We start from the raw sequence: 22,773 nt of genomic DNA, 5'->3' as shown, positions 1-22,773 counted from the left end.
ATGTACAAACATACGCTGAACTCTAAGGGCAACTTGGTAAATTCAGAAGGGAAAAGTGAGGGTTGTTATAGTACCTCCCCGTTAATTTAAACTTCGTCCCGAAGTTTTCAGGAAGACTTCTCGGATGCGTTAGAAGGTGAGAATAGATGTGGATATTTCCGTCTCATTTGGTCTTCACGTTCCCAGGTATACTCGGGGCCTCTACGTGAATTTCAACGGATCTTAAGAACAAGAATAGAGCTTTGTTTCAAACGTTTAACCTCACGATTCATAACTTCTATAGGTTTTTCAATGAAGTGCAATTTAAGCGAAGATCATTCTAGGGAATAACGAGTATGCCGTCAACAAGACACTTTTTAAGATTCGAAATGTGAAATGTATGAACTTTATTTAACAGGAAGTGTTGACTAAAAATTATCATTCGGTCATCGTTTTGTTAAAGCAAAGTCTACACTTAATTAAAGTGGGGACCTACTTGAACGAGAGTGGATACTGTATGAAATTTCAGCTAAAGAGCCTAGGTGATTAAAATATCTAGTCTTATGGACTTCCTCCATGACTAGTTCTTGAAAATTTCTGATTAATGGTGATTTTTATAGGATCGACATGTATTCCTTCACTATAACTACATGTCCAAAGAATTGTACGATTCGTAGCCAAAGTTCACACTTAGAAAAACTTGGCACACAGTTGTTCCTTCTTTAAGAGCTCTAGAATCAATTGCAGATGTTACTCATGCTCTTTCTCGCTCTTGGAATAGATTAAGATGTCATCAATGAAGACTATCACGAATTTATCAAGATAGGATTTGCATGCATGGTTCATAAGATCCATGAATACAGCAGGAGCAGTGGTTAAACTAAAAGGCATGACAAGAAACTTATAGTGTCTATAACGAGTTAGGAAAGTAGTCTTAGAAACATTGGTTTCGAATAGATACTTGATGGTTATGATACGAAAAGGAATAAGATAGTGATTATGATACGAAAAGGAACAGATTCACAGCAGCAACAATCACGACCTCTTGGACTGATTTATTCACGTTAGAAAGACAGAAAGTACAGTGGATTTTGCAGCAACAATAATGCAGTAGTTATGCAGCAACAACACAGCAGATTCGATGATGAATCGAGGCTGAATAGCAGGCACAAAACAGAAGAAAAACGCAGCAGCAATGGGTGGTTTAGGGGTTGATTCTTGGGCTGTTTTGAAGGCGTGTTTGCAGTAGGGAAAACAATAGATTAAAGGGTTGTTGTGGACTGCAGAAGGATGGCGATAGGTGGCTAGATGGGTGGTCGATATGCAGGTTTGATGAGGATGATGATTAGTCGATACAGAAAAGGCTGTGGAGGGTTTATGTTCGACTAATGAGGCTGCCGCAGCTTGTTTTAGTCGACAGAATATGGAGGGAAGACATGTGAGGTCTGTCGACTAGATTGTGGGGTTTTGGTTATGATGAACGTATGGAAAACTTAGGGATTTATATAGGGTTGTTGGATTTCCTAATCCTACTCAAAAATCTTGGTGATTAAGGTTACTAATTAGAGTTAAGCTAGGATTTATTAACTTAAGGATCAAGCTTGATTCTCCTAAAAAAAATATATACAGCCGAGTTTATGATCTTATGTATTTATTTATTTATTTTTTTTACGGCAATTCCTTTATTTATACAAGTATTTATATTATTATTATTATATATATATTTTTTTTTTCGGTACTTTATTATTTATTGTTTATTTTATATATATATATATTTTTATATTTAATATCATTATTATTAATATTATTTATATTAGAGTTACATTTTATTTAATTGTTAACCCCTATCGTTTACAATTTCTTAATTTGGTTCTAATTAGTTTATAACTTTATAATTGTCAACATTTATTATTATTATTTTAGTATTAGGGTTAAATTTTAATAATTAATATGAAATGGAATTAGGGTTTAATATTAAATGGTGTTAGGGTTTAGCATTTAATGCAACGGGTTAGGTTTTGGGTTTTAAACGATATTAGGGTTTTAGTATTAATTACTTTATTTATTATACCCGTATAACAACCCTAGCTATAATGTACAAACATACGATGAACTCTAAGGGCAACTTGGTAAATTCAGAAGAGAAAAGTGAGGGTTGTTATATAATGGTTTACAATAATATTACACATCGATTTAAATCTTTGAATGCAGTTTTTAAACAATATATTACAAGCATGCTGACTCCAATTCTTGTCCTTAATTAGCATGCAACAGCGGAAGCTCTTAATAATCACCTGAGAATAAACATGCTTAAAAACGTCAACAAAAATGTTGGTGAGTTATAGGTTTAACCTATATATATCAAATTGTAATAATAGATCACAAGATTTCATTTTTCATAAACATCCATCTCATATCAGGCATTTCGCATAAACTGCATAGAGATAAATATCATTCATATGGTGAACACCTGGTAATCGACATTAACAGAACGCGTCTATAATATCCCCATCATTCCGGAACTCTCATCGGACATGATAAAATCGAAGTACTAAAGCATCCGTAACCCGGATGGGGTTTGTTAGGCCCAATAGATCTATCTTTAGGATTCGCGTCAATTAGGGTTTCTGTTCCCTAATTCTTAGATTACCAGACAAAAAAGGGTGATATTCGGTTATAATAATTCAACCATAGAATGTAGTTTTGCATACTTGTGTCTATTTTGTAAAACATTTATAAAACTGTATGTATTCTCATCCCAAAATATTAGATTTTAAAAGTGGGACTATAACTCACTTTCACAGATTCTTAATTCGTTGAGAATTAGACTTGGCCACTGATCGATTCACGAACCTATAACAAATATATACATATATATCAAAGTATGATCGAAATATATTCACAATATGTTTTATTACGTTTTAACGATTTAAGTTTGTTAAGTTAGCAGTCCAACGTTAGTAATCTACAACTAGTTGTCCACAGTTAGATGTAAAGAATTAAATCAATATATATTATCTCGAATCAATCCATGACCCAGTGTAAACAAGTCTCAGGCTAGATCACAACTCAAAGTATATATATTATTTTGGAATCAACCTCAACCCTGTATAGCTAACTCGAACATTACTGCATATAGAGTGTCTATGGTTGTTCCCAAATAATATATATAGATGGGTCGATATGATATATCGAAACATTGTATACGTGTCTATGGTATCCCAAGATTAAATAATATATGTTAGAATATATGTATAATACAATATAATTTAGTTAAGTTATGATTTGTATAGATTTGTTACAAATTTCACGTAGCTACAACAAGTAAAAATATCCAATTTTGTTTTACCCATAACTTCTTCGTTTTAAATCCGTTTTGAGTGATTCAAGTTGCTATGGTTTCATATTGAACTGAAATTTATGAATCTAAACAGAAAAATTATAAGTTTATAGTCAAAAATATAAGGTACAAGTCGTTTTTGTAAGAGGTAGTCATTTCAGTCGAAAGAACGACGTCTTGATGACCATTTTGAAAAATATACTTTCACTTTGAGTTTAACCATGATTTTTGGATATAGTTTCATGTTCATAAGAAAAATCATTTTCCCAGAAAACCAACTTTTAAATCAAATTTTATCATAGTTTTGATTATCTAACCCAAAACAGCCCCCGGTTTCACTACGACGACGTATGTCCGGTTTTACGGTGTTATTCTTGTTTCCAGGTTTTAAATCATTAAGTTAGCATATCATATAGATATATAACATGTGTTTAGTTGATTTTAAAAGTAAATTTAGAAGGATTAACTTTGTTTGCGAACAAGTTTAGAATTAACTAAACTATGTTCTAGTGATTACAAGTTATAATCTTCGAATAAGATAGTTTTATATATATGAATCGAATGATGTTATGAACATCATTACTTCCTCAAGTTTAGTAGGTAAACCTACTGGAAGTGACAAGAAATGATCTAGCTTCAAAGGATCATGGATGGCTTGAAAGTTCTTGAAGTAGAATCATGGTACGAAAACAAGTTCAAGTAAGATTTCTACTCGAATTAAGATTGTTATAGTTATAGAAATTGAATCAGAGTTTTAATATGAATTATACCTTGAATTAAAATGATAACCTACTAAAAATATCATAGGTTTCTTGATCTTAGATGATTACTTGGAATGGATTAGAAAGCTTGGAAGTAAACTTGTAATCTTTAAAGTGTTTATGAAGTGTTCTTGAGTTGTTGTTTTGTATGTTTATGTAGGTTAACTAGATTGAGCTAGATTATGAAGAAAATGATGAAGAACACTTAGAACCATAAGATAGGAATTGAGAGAGAGTAATTTGATGCATAAAAGTTGGAATGAAAATGTGTTTATGGTTGGTGAAGAAAAACGTGATCCTACCCTTGAATATAAGGTTCCATTAGTTTGTATTTTTGTTAGATATTTAATGCTAGTTGCCAAATGATAGTTTCCAAATGTTTAGGTGACTCATTAAGGCTGCTAAGAGCTGATCATTGAAGCGTATATACCAATAGTATATACATTTAGAAGTTGTGTATTGTACGAGTATGAATACGGATTGAATATGAGTAAATAGTGTTACTGTAGTAAATAGTGTTTACTGTAGCAATAGTATTTTACTGTAGCAAATAGTGTTTTACTGTAGCAAATAGTGTTTTAGTTGTAAATATTTGATTTAATTGTATTTCTTCTTATATATAAAATAAAAACTTACATCATAAAAGAATAAAACGATTATATAATTATCACAAGTTATGACGTTCGTGAATTATCAGGCAAACGGGGTGGTCAATTGTCTACATAAACTCATTTCAATTAATCAAGTCTTAACAAGTTTAATTGCTTAACATGTTGGAAACATTTATTCATGTAAATATTAATCTCATATAATATATAATCATGGACAAGTTCAGGTCACTACATCCGTGCGCCTACGGGCAAAGCGGACAATATCATGCTATGGGGAACATGTTACCTGGGATGTTACAACGAGCACGTTAAACGGCTTGCCCTGGCAAACGGGCCCTGCAAACGGCTTGCTAAACGGCCTGCCAGCCGTTTGCAGGTAAAATCCAATTCTATTTAAAGGCTTTTTGTCATCCAATTTCAACACACCTCTCTTCACTCTCTCACTACATTACACTTTCTCTCACTAGAGCTTTCAAGGCCTTCTCATCTCCGTGTGGGAAATTAAGCATTCGGAAACGAACACCGAAGATTGTAATAGGAGCGGTCTTAAGGATGTCAGCACTTGTAATGGTCCAGATCTCGTCCGTAAATGGTGAACGCTTTCCTTTATTTAATGAAGTTACTTTGTTATCTTGAGTTGCTTTCATCTTGCATGATTATCTATCTGTTACAAATGTTTATTATGTGTTGAATACTTTATCTGAAACTTATCATATTGTTATGCTGAAACCCTGGCGGTTTAGAAGTCTAATTCACGGATCACCCTTTCCACTTATTCACGTGGCTATAACCTAGTATTAGGACCTGATCAACCCTAGGATACGAGGTAAGTAGTTATGTGTGCTTAACATCACAATAGGGATATAGTACCTACGTACGAATAACCATTTATTCATCAAAGAAGAGCTACCAATTTAGGTTGTGATTAGAGCTGGCAACAAAGAGTTCAGTGAACACTAGCTTGCTCAAAAGAATGATTCGTGTCAGAAGCAATGTTCTTGAGATGTTGTAAGATGATCCGGGGTTGAATAAGTGATCGCAAAGGAGAGACCTCTAATCTAATTAGTAGTACCTTAGGATATCTAAGATTGCACATCTGTTAATGTTAAGGCATAGCATAGTGTTAAGTGGTGGAATATTGCTTTAGTTAGACTAACTAGAATTAAGAAAAGCTGAGACTTTCCTTTATGGGTATACCACTTTGTTCATGTACCTAGGATTCTATCCATAAGGTCGTTTAAAACCTTTAGGTTAACGTTGGGAGTAGGGATATCTGTCTTAGCCAGAATCTTCAAGGCCTAAACTCTTAGTGACAAATCAGTTAGGTTCATAGCCCAGTTGATTGAGGTTTAGTGTTTATCCTAGGAAGTTGAGCTCTTGTCATAATTTCCCATCAGAACTCTATTCTCCATACCTACCTATCTCTATCTTTATACGTTCAATTACTGTTTAATTTAGTTTATCTTAATCTATCACCTCTTGTCACTAGGTTTAACTATATAGGCACTTTTGTCCTACGTTACTGAGCAAATATACAAAAATACAAACCTGAGTTATATTTACCACTTACTCGTTAAAAGGAAGACAAGTAGGTGAGTTATAGTTAGGAAACCACAGCTAAATATAAATGATAAAACCATTGCTCTCTTTTGGTAGCTAATTCTGACGTGTTGCGACCTAACGACACCGCACAAATAAAACCGTCTGTTTTGGCCATATCATAAGGAGTATAAGTTTTTGGCGCCGCTGCCGGGGACTTATTTTCTGTCTGTTAAGGTAATCGTTTATTCTGTCAAAATATCTGAGATTCTTAAGTGGTGTCTAAGAAAGACAATTATACACGGACTTCGTTGTTGGATTTTCCGAACAGTCTCCAATTATATTAGAACCAAAAGGATCCTGCCTCTCCGTTGTCGGCCTGGCCACTTGTTTCAAAGATAAATTGACAAGAAACACACATGCTTAAGAAACAGGGAGTTTGTTGGTATAGGATTTAAATTCGCCATTATAGTAAACCCTTTTCAAAACTATAAAAATAAAATATTAATTATGGTATTAATTTCTATAGATTCAAGTTCAAACTTAACCGACTACGAAAAAAGTGCGAAAGGCAGTTGCTCTCCCACAACTTCAGAAACCGAGGAAGTTTTTCTTTATAAACCCAAAACAAATCTAAACCTTGATGAGTCTCATCAAGAATTAGTTCTTGATCCTTGTAGTCTAAGAAGCTGGATAATTTCATCTGACTTAGAGATTTCATTGCTTTTGGATAAGTTTTACTCAAATGAACCAGGATTCAACCCTCTTCATGATTCAAAAGGGGGGCTCAGTCTTAACGAACTCCTGATTATGGAAGATGAAATACGGGAAGAATATCCAAGTATTTTCAATTATCCAGACTTGTTTGAATTTAATCCCAAAGAGAAACTACACACTGATAAAACAAAAACTCTGTTTACTGGAAATCTGTTAAATCCTAGTAGAAGGTTAGACGTCTATAGAGAATTCATTAGGTACCTCTATTCCTCAGACTTTCCGTTCTCAACATTTCAAATCAATCTGTTAAAAGAGCTGCGTTCTCAAGTTCGTTCTCTTCACAAACTGTTAAAAGAATGTGGGGATGATATTTTTGTCAAGTATTGGGATGCAGAAATTGATTCCAAATTCGATTTAGAGTTACTAATCAGTTTTCTCCCTCACTTCACCAATAAGGAAGTTTCTCCAATTCATATAAACTGTTATGTCACCGCAATGATCTCTGAATTAGAATTTTGGATTGAAAACAAGAAACCTAACCCTATTTCAAAATATGGAAACCGAGATTTATTTTACTTTGATCCAGCCTCATCTCTCATCAAAAGATTAATTGAAGCTTTTCTGAATTCTACCGAGGAAAGAATACATCATAATTTCTTCGCAAAAAGAAAGGAAATATATTCTGAACTCACACAAAGCCTCACTATGTCAAAATTTCCATTTACAACCCCGCAAAGAAAGATCATTCGGGAAATATCTACAAATTTTAAATTTACTATCGGTGATCCTGACTGCGCGGAAGATCTTTTATTTTAAGACACAGTGTAAAAACTTCTTTTTGAACTTAATTATCGAGATACTGGACCAAGGGATGGAATTTTGAATATTAAAAAAGTTAGAAGGGCTTTGGTTAAACTTATGGACGATATCGGAGATTTAACAAAGTGTGAGCGCAAAATGTTAAGTGATTTTGAAATATTTTCAGTTCACTCCGCTGATTTACTCTTGATGGTCAAAGAAGCTTTGAACTTGTCTTTCTTACCACGTCATTTCTGAAATTTAGTTGTGGAACCTGTGCAATTTGTGTTTTTAATAAAATAAAATGACAAAATTGCTGAAATAGTCCCTGTGGTTTGTACCAAAATGCTGATTTAGTCCCTGTGAATTTTTTTTTACATATTTCGTCCTCGTGGTATGTCATTCTAATGCCCCGTCCTAATTCATCTGGACGAATACATTACAATTGGTTATATCGCGAGGTACTTGACCTCTATATGATACATTTTACAAACATTGCATTCGTTTTTAAAAGACAAACTTTCATTACATTGAAAGTTGATGGCATGCATACCATTTCATAATATATCCAACTATAATTGACTTAATAATAATCTTGATAAACTCAACGACTCGAATGCAACGTCTTTTGAAATATGTCATGAATGACTCCAAGTAATGTCTCTAAAATGAGCAAATGCACAGCGGAAGATTTCTTTCATACCTGAGAATAAACATGCTTTAAAGTGTCAACCAAAAGGTTGGTGAGTTCATTAGTTTATCATAATCATTCATTTTCATCATTTTAATAGACCACAAGATTTTTATTTCTCATAAATATACGTCCCATGCATAGAGACAAAAATATCATTCATATGGATTGAACACCTGGTAACCGACATTAACAAGATGCATATAGAATATCCCCATCATTCCGGGACACCCATCGGACATGATAATATCGAAGTACTAAAGCATTCCAAATTCCAGAATGGGGCTTGTTGGGCCCGATAGATCTATCTTTAGGATTCGCGTCAATTTGGGGGTCTGTTCCCAAATTCTTAGGCTACCAAGCTAAAAGGGGCATATTCGGCTTCGATCCATTCAACCATATAATGTAGTTTCAAATACTTGTGTCTATTTCGTAAAACAGTTATAAAAATAGCGCATGTATTCTCAGTCCCAAAAATATATATTGCAAAAGCATTTAAAAATGGAGCAAATGAAACTCACTATGCTGTATTTTGTAGTAAAAATACATATGACGGTATTGAACAACTGAACAATGCAGGGTTAACTTCGGATTCATGAACCTATATCATTCATATATGTATTAAAACATATACTTGTAATCGAACTAATATATAAATTTATTAGTTATATCATTTTGATATTAATAATATATATATGTTTCATATATTCATTCTGTTATATAAAAATATTAATTTTCGTTATGTTATACATATTAAATATATTTTTAATATATGCATATCATTTGTACATTAATAATAGTAGTTATAATAATATCAAAATAATATTAATAGTGGTAAAAATGATAATAATTATAATACTTATTATTACTAGTAAAGATAATAATATTAATAATTCTTTTAATGATAATAATAATGATATTAATAATAACTGTAAAAATGTTAATTATAATGTTAATGGTACTAATGATAATGATACTTAATAATTTTAACAATAATAATAATGATCATACTAGTTTTAATAAAATTATAGGTTTAAAAATAATGATACTTTTAGTAATAATGATAATAATAATACTTTATAATAAAATTTTACTACTAATCATAATCATATCAACAATATTACTAATGATAATATTAATACCTATGTTAATGATAACAATAATAATTCTATAAATTTTAAATTGATACGATAATTATGATACTTGTAACTGTGATAATAATAATAATAATTACAATTCCAATTATAATACTAGTAATAATAATAAAATAATAATAGTACTAATAACGATAATATTAGTAATGATAATACTAATAATTTTTAAGTGTTAATACTAGTAGTAATAATAATACTACAACTTCATAATAATAATGATAATAATACTAATAATAATAATAATAATAATAATAATAATAATAATAATAATAATAATAATAATAATAATAATAATAATAATAATAATAATAATAATAATAATAATAATAACAATAATAACAATTTTTACAATAATAATTAATACTAGTAATAACAATAATAATAATAATAATAATAATAATAATAATAATAATAATAATAATAATAATAATAATAATAATAATAATAATAATAATAATAATAATAATAATAATAATAATAATAATAATAATAATAATAAGATGAGAACTACCTTAAACAACCTCTTTAAAAAAAAGAGTCAAGAACCGAACTCGAACCTGAGACCTCACGCTCACCCTCTAGCAACTTAACCGTCCCTCTGTTTCTCTCTTTTCTATTTAATATCTCAACTTTATTGTACTTAACCTATATCATTTATGTTTCGTATTTCTCCTTCATCATCATTTATAAACGAACCAATATCGAACCAATTTCATAACAGCGTAATATAAATTGAGTTAAGAATTTTAACAAACTGTAATCAACCTATGATAATCTTTAAATTACTTGAAAAACGTAAATAAAATAAAATAAAAGAATTCAACCTGCTGCTTCTGCAGCCGCTGAAGAATCAGGAAAAAATATTTCACGATTTCATTTTTTGGGACGTTTTAAGCAATAGTTTTAACAGCATATAAACTTTACAAGTCATTAATTTAACTTGAATCGTAACAAAAAATTCGAATTTGATTCAAGAATAAAGTTTGACTTTTTTACTTCATAAACTTTGACTTCGAAATTCTTACTCGATATCAAGAATTGAGATTCGAAACTTCCCGGATAGTTGAAGTAAACTATTCCTAATAACACTGCATTTTTATATTTTATAATATCGTTTGAATTCAACGTTTTTAAAAATCTAACCAAGAACAGAGGTACAAGTTTCCTTTTCTTTATCTTGCTGTTTTAATTTTTGAAATTTGTTGTTGTAAGTGGTGTAATGGTTATAGGGGGTGGATGAAAACGAATGAGTTAATAAATTGCAAATGAGAGTCCTTTGTTATACCTCACTTTGTGTCTACAGATAATATTCGAGTCAGAGTATCAAACAAAACCAAAATAAAGCAGATAGAGAATAAATAAATAAAAAAATAAATTTGAGAACGATCCCTAACTGATTTTGTCTTTGATTGTGGACAGGATTCGACATATAACACTTTCAAGGACAGAAAAAATTTGATGCTGATAGGAATAAAGAAATCACGCATTTTAGGATAATTTATGTATATATATGGTAATTAATATTAATGATTAATAATATATTAATAATAATAAAAATACTAATAATAATAGAAATAATACTAATCTTAATGATAAAAATAATTAATAACATCAAATAATACTCATAATAATAATAATAGGGATAAAAGTAAAAATAATGATATTAATAAAATGATAATTCTTAATAATACTAAGAGTAATAATGATAATAAGTCACAATAATAATAATTTTAGTGAAATTGATAATAATGATATTATTAATGATAATAATACTAATCAAATTTATATTAGTAGTAATAATATATATATCAAATTTCATATTTATGTATTAACTTTCATATCTATATAATATATATTGAAAACAATAATTTAAAAAATAGTGGTATTAATATTAACGTTAATAATAATAATGGAAGTATTAGTATAACAATTATATTTTAAACTTGTAATTAATTTGATGTAATATTTAATAGGTATGTGAAATATATATTACGTAATATATTTTATCATATATTGACTATTTATAAATTATATATATATATTACTATATATATACCATTACTTATATATAGTTTTCATATATATATATATATATATATATATATATATATATATATATATATATATATATATATATATATATATATATATATATATATTCATAGCAACTTAATTATTCTGTTCATTAGTTTACATATTTAATTTCAATTGATTAAATTGTATTTTATTATTTCAAACTACTATATATATATTTTTGTTTATATATATATATATATATATATACTTACATATATATATATATACACACACTTATTTATGTAACTTAATTGTTTGTGAATCGTCGATAATGGTCGAATGATAATTGAATACATGAACATAGTTTCAAAGTTTTTGAGACTCAACATTATAGACTTTGCTTATCGTGTCGGAAACATATAAAGATCAAGTTTAAATTTGGTCAGAAATTTCTGGGTCGTCACAGTCAGTGTTGCTGATTCCGTCCCTATTTCTGATGGCCGTCTAAATTAGCCGTTAAACCAGGGTCCTGTGCGAAACATGTGAGGGTATCCTCGTCATTTCAGTTGTTGCATCATCATCTTACCTTCTACTTCATCCCAATTTTGTTTCCCTTTTTCTTCCCAAATTTGTCAAAATCTGCAACTTAATATCAACACATATTCCCAAATTTTTTTTAAAAACCCAAGATCAAAATCAGAAACTTATGTCAAAATCAAACATATAACACGTTTTAAATTACAAAAATTCAAAAATACATTACCACAAAACCAAGATCCACCACAAGTTTATATAACAGGTTTTAATCTTCAAACTAAAAAGCAACCTTTATATATTACAAATAATCAAATAGGTCTAAATTTGCATTACAAGGAAAAAATTGTGACTCGTAAACTCATACAACAATGATTGTCGTATATATAAATACGCATGTATGTTAAACACATTATTGATAAACAAATATTCTCAGAAATAATAAAACCCAAAATCAATATTTGAGTTCTTGTAGTTCGTTATTTTCACAAATTCTTCATGTACTTCGTATTTTTGTTCAATAGCACCACAATCATTCACCACCGGATCTGAAAATATGTCGGAACGCACCAAACAAATACAAAACACCAGAGACGCTGCTGGGTTTTGTACCACAAACCTGTCCGACAGCCTAATCTGGGTTTCGTACTCAGCGATGACGAACACTTAGCAGTGACGGGTCTTCTCAGCGTTGACGAAAGAACAAGGTAAAGTGGTCAACGACTATCGCAGATCTGAATCTGGGTCTCATAATCCGATTGCGCAAATCTGAGTTTCGTACTCCGATTGCGTACTCCGGCTATAGCAACAGATAACAACAAACATCATTATTCTTATTTCTATATCTGAAGGAAACAAGTGGTGGTGGTGATTGAAATTTTAGATCCGAAATGACTTGTTTTTTCATTTAATATGAAAAGATAATTAAATTAAATAGATGATGATGAAGTATAAAGATGATGGTGACATGTATTTTTTTCACTGAAGTATATAGATGATGATGTTTTTAAGTATATAGATGAAGATGAATGTGAAGTGAAGGGTAAGGTTTGAATTTGAAGGCTATCGTATTTTATTTTTTATTTTTATTTTTTTATTTTGCAAAGCTGAAAGTGAGATGACGATGAAATGATGAGAATACCGTCACGTGTTTTGCACATGACCCTGATTTAACGGTTAATTTAGACATCGTTAGAAATAAGGAGGAAATCAGCACCATTGACATATCACGAGGATGAAGTTCGTAAAAAAAAACACAGGGACGAAATCAGCATTTTGATACAAACCACAGGGACCATTTCAGCAATTTTGTCAAAATAAAATATTTCAATTTTACTCCGTCCATTTGTCTTCTTCTTTTTAATTTTAGTTTATTTAATAAAATAACCTGATTAAAATCCGAAGAAAAATTCTATCTTTTATTAATCTAGTTAAAATTTTAAAATTTTAAAAAGTTAAAAATTCGGGAGTTGGGTCGGGGAAATAAGCCCGTGAGCCTCACGGGCCTAACTTTCCTTCTCCTTTTCTTCTCCTCCTTTCCTTTTCTCCTTCTTTTTATATTTTTTTTTCTTCTTCTTCTTCCTGGGAACTCACGGTCGACGCATCATCACCACACCACCAAACTGAAATCTTGACCGCTTTTGACGATTCGAAGCTCAAATCCGACTCTCTTGTTCCTCCAAAACACGTTTCCATCATCAATTTGGTGTAAAAGGTACTCTTTCTCGGACAAAATTCGAATTCTCACTAAAAGTCAAATTTTTGACTTTTGAGAAAAATTGTGTTTTAGGCCCAATTTTGGATTACTTTATACTTAGTTAGATAATGTGATTGTTATATGTTAGTTATTAGGTTCGATTGAAACATTTTGGATAGTTTTTGGCTCACGATTCGTTAGTTGAGGTTTTAGGCTAGAAATTGGTGAAATTTTTGGAAAATTGATGTTTTGCTAGCTTATTTAGGCTTAATGAATCATTTAGGGTGCTTAGAAACTAATTTTGGAACAATGTAGGCTTGTTTACTTAAATTTGACATTTTGGTAAAAACTACACTTAACTAGGATTAGAGTTTTTCCTATAGTTAAAACGTTTTTAAAACTTAGGATTGCCTTATTTTGTACATTTTTAGCAAAATGATTATTTTTCGGTAAAACGGCCTTGATCTTTGACTTAAGAATGTTATAGCTCAAGTTTGGTGATTAAAAATATTTAAGGTAATCAAAAATAGTTATTAGAATCATTGTATGCTTAAAAATCACCACATTTTAATCAAAATTGCTTATTACGACTAACTCACAATAATTATTATTTTTAGCATTATTTATTGTAATCACAGGTACGCTTTGAATTTTGCTTAAAAATAAGTTTGTAGTAGGATTAGATATTGTTTGCGGTAATTTTGGTTATAATTGACTATAACAGGAATTTGGAAAATGCCAATTTTAAAGCCCTCATTTCGAATTTATTTTTCGAAAATATATGCATTTTTAAATTCTAAGTCTTAATATTTTGGAACATAACCTATATTACTTGACCTTTGCAGATGGCTAATTATATACAAGTAGAATATGAGTTGCCCCATTACCTTCTCGGGCAAGATGATCCAGCAGACAATGAATCGTTTATGAGAACTTGGATTAATCAGCCAAAAGGGGCTAAAAAATATATTAACTGGGCAATTATGGAACAGTGTGGATGGGCCGAAGAGCTTAGGGCAATCTTGAACGTTAGAGTAAACGGGAGAACAAACAAAGCCTGGCAAAACCTGTTTGAGATAAACGAAAAGGTGTACGAAGAGCCATACGCAGAATTTATGGCAACTTAGAAGTTTGAATCAAACGTTGATCAAGAGGATCACAGTGATCACGAGTACATCCACTTTCGCCATCAAAATCAGACGTACCACCTATCTGTTGCACGGTTCGCAAGGTATCTGGAACTGTATAAACCATCACAGCTCAACAGTTCTGTATTCAAGAGAGGGTCCACCACCTTGAACAACATAGACCATCAAGCTTTCTGGCGCGACTACACCTCCGATAATGAACCATGGAGGTCAAGTAAAAAGGCTTCAAAATTTATCAATCCCGTACACCGCATTCTTCACCACCTTATCACTAAAACCCTTCACCCGAACGCCCAACATGGTGGTGCTGTTACCATTAACGATATGCGCCTGATACACGCCATGATCCACAACCAGAATATGCAAGTCGCATCTGGCCCATGCATTTACGAATGAAAGGAACTGTTACAAAACTCCTCCGGATGCATGTTTTGGGGAGTATCGAGAGATTTGGGTATAAAATTGGGGTCGAGTCGGAAGAGATAGGGTATAGGCTACTGAACACTTGGGAGTACATTCGTATGAGGGTGAACAGTTAATCTTTACAGCTAATCTGGCAATACCTGACTCCGAGGACCGGACAGTACCAGGAGTAAGAGTAAAAGGGTTTAGGCCTGATTCGAGAACGAGAGATGGTAGGAGATGGCGAGGTTCTCAGGAACCGCGCGATGAGTATGATTCTACCGCACATGGACGGCTCACTTACACCCGCCGACACTCATCAGTTAGGGAAGGGGATAGGCCACGCTTTCTGCCACACCACTATCACATGGGGGATCTACTAGGACATGAGAGTTGGTTCGCCCAGCATGCGATCTTTCAGAATTTGGATCACTTTACACATTATGCGGGCAGACAATTCAATGTCCCGCCATATCCTCATGAGCATCTGGTACTAGTATCCCACAGGGACCACAGAGGTGCAGGCCCGAGCTATCAGTATACGGGACCTCCATCTCCACCTCGGCATCACTACACGCAGCATACAGTCATCCCATCTCCTCCTAGGGCACAGAGCACAGGGGTTGCGGGTATCGTAGACAACCTATTCGACACATCCCACATATGCATTAACAGAGAAACATCCACCGATGCTCAGGAATCCGTATGGGATCAGGCTGCGAACCGGTATACGACTGAAGGGATTAGACAGGGTATAGATGGTATGGGTGTGAACCCACAGTGGGGTAGGGATCTGCATGAAGCTATTGGTTGTAATACAGGGCCTATGATACACACAAGCACCTCATCGCTTACAGGTCTGATCGCACGTTCGGACGAGATACAGTTCAGGATATCCTCAGGTATGAAAACGGCGGAATTGGCACAACAATTCACCATAGATGAGGAGATGACTGACGAGGGACACTCTGCTTTGAGAAACCCGACGAGGCCGTACACCAGTGTATCTTACTCCCTTCCGTACCCACCACCTCAACCATGAAGGTCTTTATTTGTGAAATATTTGGATAATTACTCATGATACTTTATTACCTTATGTTTGTATGCCCGATTTCGGGCATAACTATTTTATGTCTTTAGTATGTATGATATTTAGAATAAAATTGCATGAATAAAACGTCACAAACAAACGATGATCGAGACCATACGAGATGGAAGCACGACTTGGGGCGAGGATGCACTGAACGAGGATGACGTCGGCACAAGAATTGAAGAAACCATAATTGGCGCGCCATCCGACTACACTCCTTGCAACCATAGGGGAGTACTATGTCTTCACGAATTTTTCAAATAGAATATATGCAAACTACTATACCACTTTAAAAACTAAGTATGGGATTGGCAACCTCATCAACATAAACTTTTAATAACAAAACACCTCTTTTAAAACCTAAAGTGTGGGATACGCCGTATCCTTAACATTCAGGACAATGTTACTTTAAAATGTGAGATAGCAAATGTTGCACATAACGATTCTTGTAAAATCCTCAAGTGTTGGTAAAACTAAATTTAGACAAATATTTAAAACTTTTCGAATTATAAAACACTAAGGATTATAAAATTCTATAAAAGATCAAAAAGGTTTTGCTACAAAATAGAAAAAGGGTAAAAAAAGGTTAAAAATTTTTACGAAAATCAAACCAGCTTTCCAAAAGAGCATTGTATAATGAAAGGTGCAATTCGACCCATTATAATTGTTGTGAGGCACCCGCAAATAAGGATTTATAAGCACTCATTTTTAGTGCTTCACTATACTTCCGTTGAGCGTGCTGATGTTAATATCTCGGAATCAGAACTTGCTCTTGATCTACATTTCGGAATCACACATTTTGACAAGAATGACTAAGTTAGAACCTCAGCTATTCGTGAAGACAAAAACAATCACCATCACTGATATCGGCTAAAAAGTCACATTTTTACCCCAATATTAGCCCCATTTATGATAAAGTGGATAGATTATATCATTACGAAGGCTATGTTTGAAGAATCAATAAAAACGGATGAAAAACGAGGAAAAACGAGCAAAACTGGCTAAGACGATTAACTCGCGTTTAAATAACTTATTTTATAAATTTTGGAAAAGTTTAATTATTTAATCTCATGTTGTAGGATATTCAATTACGAACGCATGGGCGCAAAAATCGTCAAAAACGGAGCTAAAATGAAGATTCTAGAACGAAAACGGTGAAAGATAAGATCGATCCAGCAAACGGCTTGCCAAACCCCTTGCCAAACGGCTTGCCTGGCTTGCAAACGGCCTGCCAAATGTCTTGCCAAACGGCCTGCCATAAGGGAAAATGGCTTGTCAAACGGTTTTGCCAAACGGGCATCAAAAACGACTTACCTTGGCAAACGGCCTTGCCAAACGGCCTGCCAGCCGTTTGCCAGGAAAATTTTGCCTATTTAAAGAGATTTTTGCATTCATTTCAAAACACATCAATTCTTCACTTCTCTCTCAAATATCTCTCTATAGTCGCTCTCTAGTGATCTATAGGAGATTAGTTCTCTCTCTACTTTCTCTCTCTAGATTCTAGAGAGAGAAAAGTATAGAGATTAGGAAATGTAATTATCTCTCTATTGTCGCTCTCTAGTGATCAATAGGAGATTATTATGTAGTTAGTAGTAGAAGCTATCGAGCATTGTAACGCTATGGATATTATGAAGAAATACAAGTGTTATTCTACCGACATTATTCGGTAATATCTATCCTTTCTTTTATTAATTTATTATAATATTCTTGTTAGATGTTTGTGATTTATTAATATTAGAAATGCTTGTTGCCATGATGTGTGAGTAATTGCTTGATTGTTGGGCATTATTTAATAATGTTAGTTAGAGATGATTATCGTTTCATACTCGCTTTCTGTCTATGATATTAAACCTCGTTATTATCGTCCTTCCACCAATAAACGTGATTAAAACCTTTTATAAAGTCGACATTGTAAAGGTAATTAGTTATCTGTGTTTATACATTGGTCAAGGTATGAACCCATCGGAAATACTATAAAGTACATGGGGAATTACCGTAGGACCAGATCAAGACATTGGTCAAGAGTATAAGACTCGACGAAATACTGTTGCAACAGTAGAGTACAGTGTTGATGTACTATAGGACCACTTGGGCATGGTCAAGGCTAGAAGCTATGGAACCACTATAAGTCTAGTACATGGTGGATAACTAAGGGATTTATTGGGTAGATTTAAGTAAGGGCTGGTTTATATCATAAATGGGAATTTAATGCACTACAATACAAACTAAGCTTATAAATCATTAAAGATGACTGAGAACCATCAGAGGTTCTAATTTGTCTGCAACCCCTTAGATTTTACCAAACCATTGACAAAAAGGGATTCGAAACACAATCATAACCACCCACTTGGGTGATACACTAAGGTGTTAAAAAAGGTTGGATATTATATGTATAAGGCTATGCTACTTTATTCGTGTGCCCAAGGCATGCATTGCATCCAAGATGGGTCGCTTATATCCTTAAACCGGATAAAGCGTCGGGAGTTGAGCATAGTCCATCCGATCAGAATCTACAAAGCCTAGTTCCTCGTGACATGCTAATTGAGAAACCGCTAAGTAGGGAATCTAGTGTTCACACCAAGATATATCTATCCAAGGAGTGTCTCATAATCATCCCGACACTACATTATCTTAAATCATGGTGAACCACGTGTTCTCTGTCCTTAACTGTTGCATGCTAGCTAGCTTATTTTAATTATATTACTTTAATATTTTAATTACAATTATATAAACTAATCAACCCAACTATTGCCTTTACATAATTTGATATTCCGGATAAAGTGGTGTCTAGAATAAATCGGTTGGACTTAGTTGTTTGATTTTCCGAACAGTCGCCAATTTATTGGGGCCAAAAGGATCCTGCCTCTCCACACAAGGTGTACCTGGCCACTAGTCTTGGATACTAAATTGTGTATAAACCCAATCTTAATTACTAAATTATCTGAATAAGCTCCGTTTCAAATTCGATCGCTTAAGGAACGACCCTAGGTTATATTTGCCCTTGCTAACCCATAGGAAGGAATAATAGATTTAGGCCCAGCATATATAAATTAAACAATCAACTTCTTCTGTTGATATCTTGAATTGACGTTTTGCGGCCTAACGACACCACATAAATAAACCGTCCGATTCGGCCATATCACAGCAGTAGTTAAATCTTTGGCGCCGCTGCCGGGGAGCGGTAGTACGATTTGGAGCCTGTTTAGGTTAGTTAGTTTTTAAGAGACCCTTTTGACTAAGACTAGCTTTGTCAGAAGTTACTAGTTTACCGTAGTTAGGTTAGATAATATTAGCTTAATATATTAGCTTAATTTAGAATAATTGAAAATTGTAAAATGGACTTCCTTATTAGTGAACCTTTAGAATGTAGACTGCTAAGAATTCTTCCAACACATCCTTTTTTCTATCCGATAGCATACATTGTACCCATCCGATGAGATCCACACTTATCTGTCGATAGTTCGACGATGGATGCACGCATCACTCTCGCTGACATCACCAAACCCTCGTTAGAAGGACGAGGAGGACCGATACTCTATCCAGAGGTTAACGGAGCTTCTTTTGTACTTAAGAATAGCATCATACAACTCGTTCACAACCATTGCCAGTTCCATGGCTTACCAATTGACAATCCCAACTCTCATATAGATAGTTTCCTCTCCTTATCCAACTCATATAAGCAAAACGAAGTTGAACAATATGTAGTTCGTCTGTATCTATTCCCCTATTCCTTAAATCTTCATGCAAAAACCTGGTTCGAGGGGTTAGAACCCAACTCTATCACCTCATGGGAGGAAATGGCAACAATTTTCTTAATCAAGTACTTTCCCCCATCAAAACAAATCAGACTTAGGAATGACATTGTAAACTTTCAACAAGCTTCCGGTAAATCACTCCACATCGCATGGGAAAGATTCAAACATTTGCTTCGAAGATGCCCGAACCACCGTCTTGAGAGCTCTGATCATATTTTGACCTTCTACAAAGGTCTAAATCAGAACAACCAGTCTACTCTTGATGCTGTTTCTCAAGGTAACTTCATGAACTTCACTGTTGATGAGGCCTGGAGATTGATCGAGGAGATGACTATGCACAATCACGATTTGAACACGGAAGAGCACATTTCATCAGCAACACCGCTTTCTACCTCCGATCCTATCCAAACCATAAAATATCTCTCGGAACAAATAGAAAACCTCACCAAAGAAGTTGGAGAGCTAAAGAAACTCCCGCAACATGTGTCTCAAGTGCAATTCTGCCAGAATTGTACTAAACCACATTCGGCCAAGGTATACGAGGCTGAATGTGAGGACTCTGTTGTCTACACCGATAAGATCCTAGCTTATCCACACAACCCACCCACTAAACCCACTACCACACCAGAGACAAGTCCAGATGATGTCCTACTACGTATCATCAACATGATCACAGCAAAACAAGACGCAGCTGACTTAGTCATGACTAATCACGTGAGTAGTCTTGAAAATCAAATAAGCCAGCTAAATCAACGTCTCGATTCTCTTGGTTGTCCTAATAATGACTCAAAGGTGGCACATAGCCAACTTTCAGTTTCTTCTAAGGAGAAGAAACTAACTAATACCCGTTTGGTAGTAGTCATTGGGTCATCACCTAAAACATCCATTCCATTCCCGGGCCATCTCAAGCAAAGACATAACAAGATGATCTTTCAAGCTTGACGGTAAATTTTTGGACACCGTGTCTAAAACTCCTCATAGTAAGAAGTATTTTAGGAAACTCCTATCAACCAAGAATAAGGTACCCGAAGTACCCAATGTCCCGCTGAACGCTAATTGTTCAGCCATTCTCTTAAATACTCTTCCTAAAAAACTAGAGGATACCGGACGATTTACCCTTCCTTGTTCTATCTACCAATCTGGTACTATCTATTCTCTCGCTGACCTTGGTGCCAGCATCAATCTCATGCCCTACTGACTGTTTCAGAGACTCGAAATTGGAAACCTTAAACCTACCAAAATGAGCATCCAGCTAGCTGACCAATCCACTAGATATCCTAAGGGAATAGCTGAGAACGTCATGGTTAAGGTAGAAAAATTCCTTTTTCCAACCTACTTTGTGGTTATGGACTATAAAGAAGACATGAAAACCCCTATCATCTTAGGAAGGCCTTTCATGAATACAGCCAAAGTGATCGTTGATGTTTATTCATGGACTATCACCTTGACAGCCCGTGGAGAAGAGGTCACTTTCACGATCGACGAGTCTGCATGTCTTTCTGATGGGAACGACGAAGTAAATACCATATCCACTAATGAAGTCATCTTCCGTGAACCAAATTTCGAGAATGTAGAGAAAAAGATAGAAGTAGAAGCCAAGAAGAATAACCACTCCACACCTACCCAATCTTCACTCCCACCTTATTTTGATCTTTTAATGACTAGAGAGGACTTCGTTCTAGAAGAACTCTCCGAACCAATTATACTTGAAGCTCCCGACCAGAGTGACGAGGAGGTGGATGAAGAAATTGAAATGGAAAGCCTGGATGAGAAGAAAGAGATGGAGGATTCTAGCACCGAAGTAGTTATTAATGTTTCTACCATATTGGAGACGTCAATGGACATCGTCCCACCTCCATGCCCAGAGTACAACATTACAGCCAACCAAAAGTCACTAAAGACGGGTTTTGCGTCAGGGATACCCTATAAACCATCACTCAAATACATAATGACATACACATCATGGAGTGATGATGACCCCTTTGACCAACCTGCACAAATCAAGGAGGTAAAAGAAGTTGATAGCTTTGTTATACCTCAAGTTAAACAAAGCATTCACTTCAAACCACCTTCTCCTTTCATTGGACATACCTTATTCTATGTCCATTTCAGTCTCCTCCGTATATTCCAATATTACCTCTTGTGTCTACTGATGGATGCGAGGGAGCCGCCTAGATTTCCTGAGAAATAAGGCTAGAGTCAGGCTCGTGACTCGAACAAAAACAAGCGCTTCTCGGGAGGTAACCCGTGTGTTTATTTTTCGATAGCTTTAGTAGTAGTTAGATTAGAATAATTAGGTTAATTGAATAAATGAGAAAGTGAAACTTAAAATAAAATTTTCAACTTTTCTTAGGACTTGTCTTGAGCTTAAATGCACTATTTGCTACATTATTTCAAAAGTCTTAAAATTAAAGGCAGTCAATACTTTAAGTGTGGGATTAAGCTTCTTAGTCATACACTGATTTGTTGAATTTTCAAAAACCTAATTTTGAAACCCTCAAGTTTTCAAATAACTTTTTCATCAAAACGCAAATCAGGGAGC

Source organism: Rutidosis leptorrhynchoides, chromosome 1 (assembly GCF_046630445.1).
Source record: "Rutidosis leptorrhynchoides isolate AG116_Rl617_1_P2 chromosome 1, CSIRO_AGI_Rlap_v1, whole genome shotgun sequence".
Classification (NCBI taxonomy): domain Eukaryota; kingdom Viridiplantae; phylum Streptophyta; class Magnoliopsida; order Asterales; family Asteraceae; genus Rutidosis; species Rutidosis leptorrhynchoides.
The sequence above is the reverse complement of the archived record's forward strand: the minus strand, read 5'-3'. Positions refer to the sequence as shown.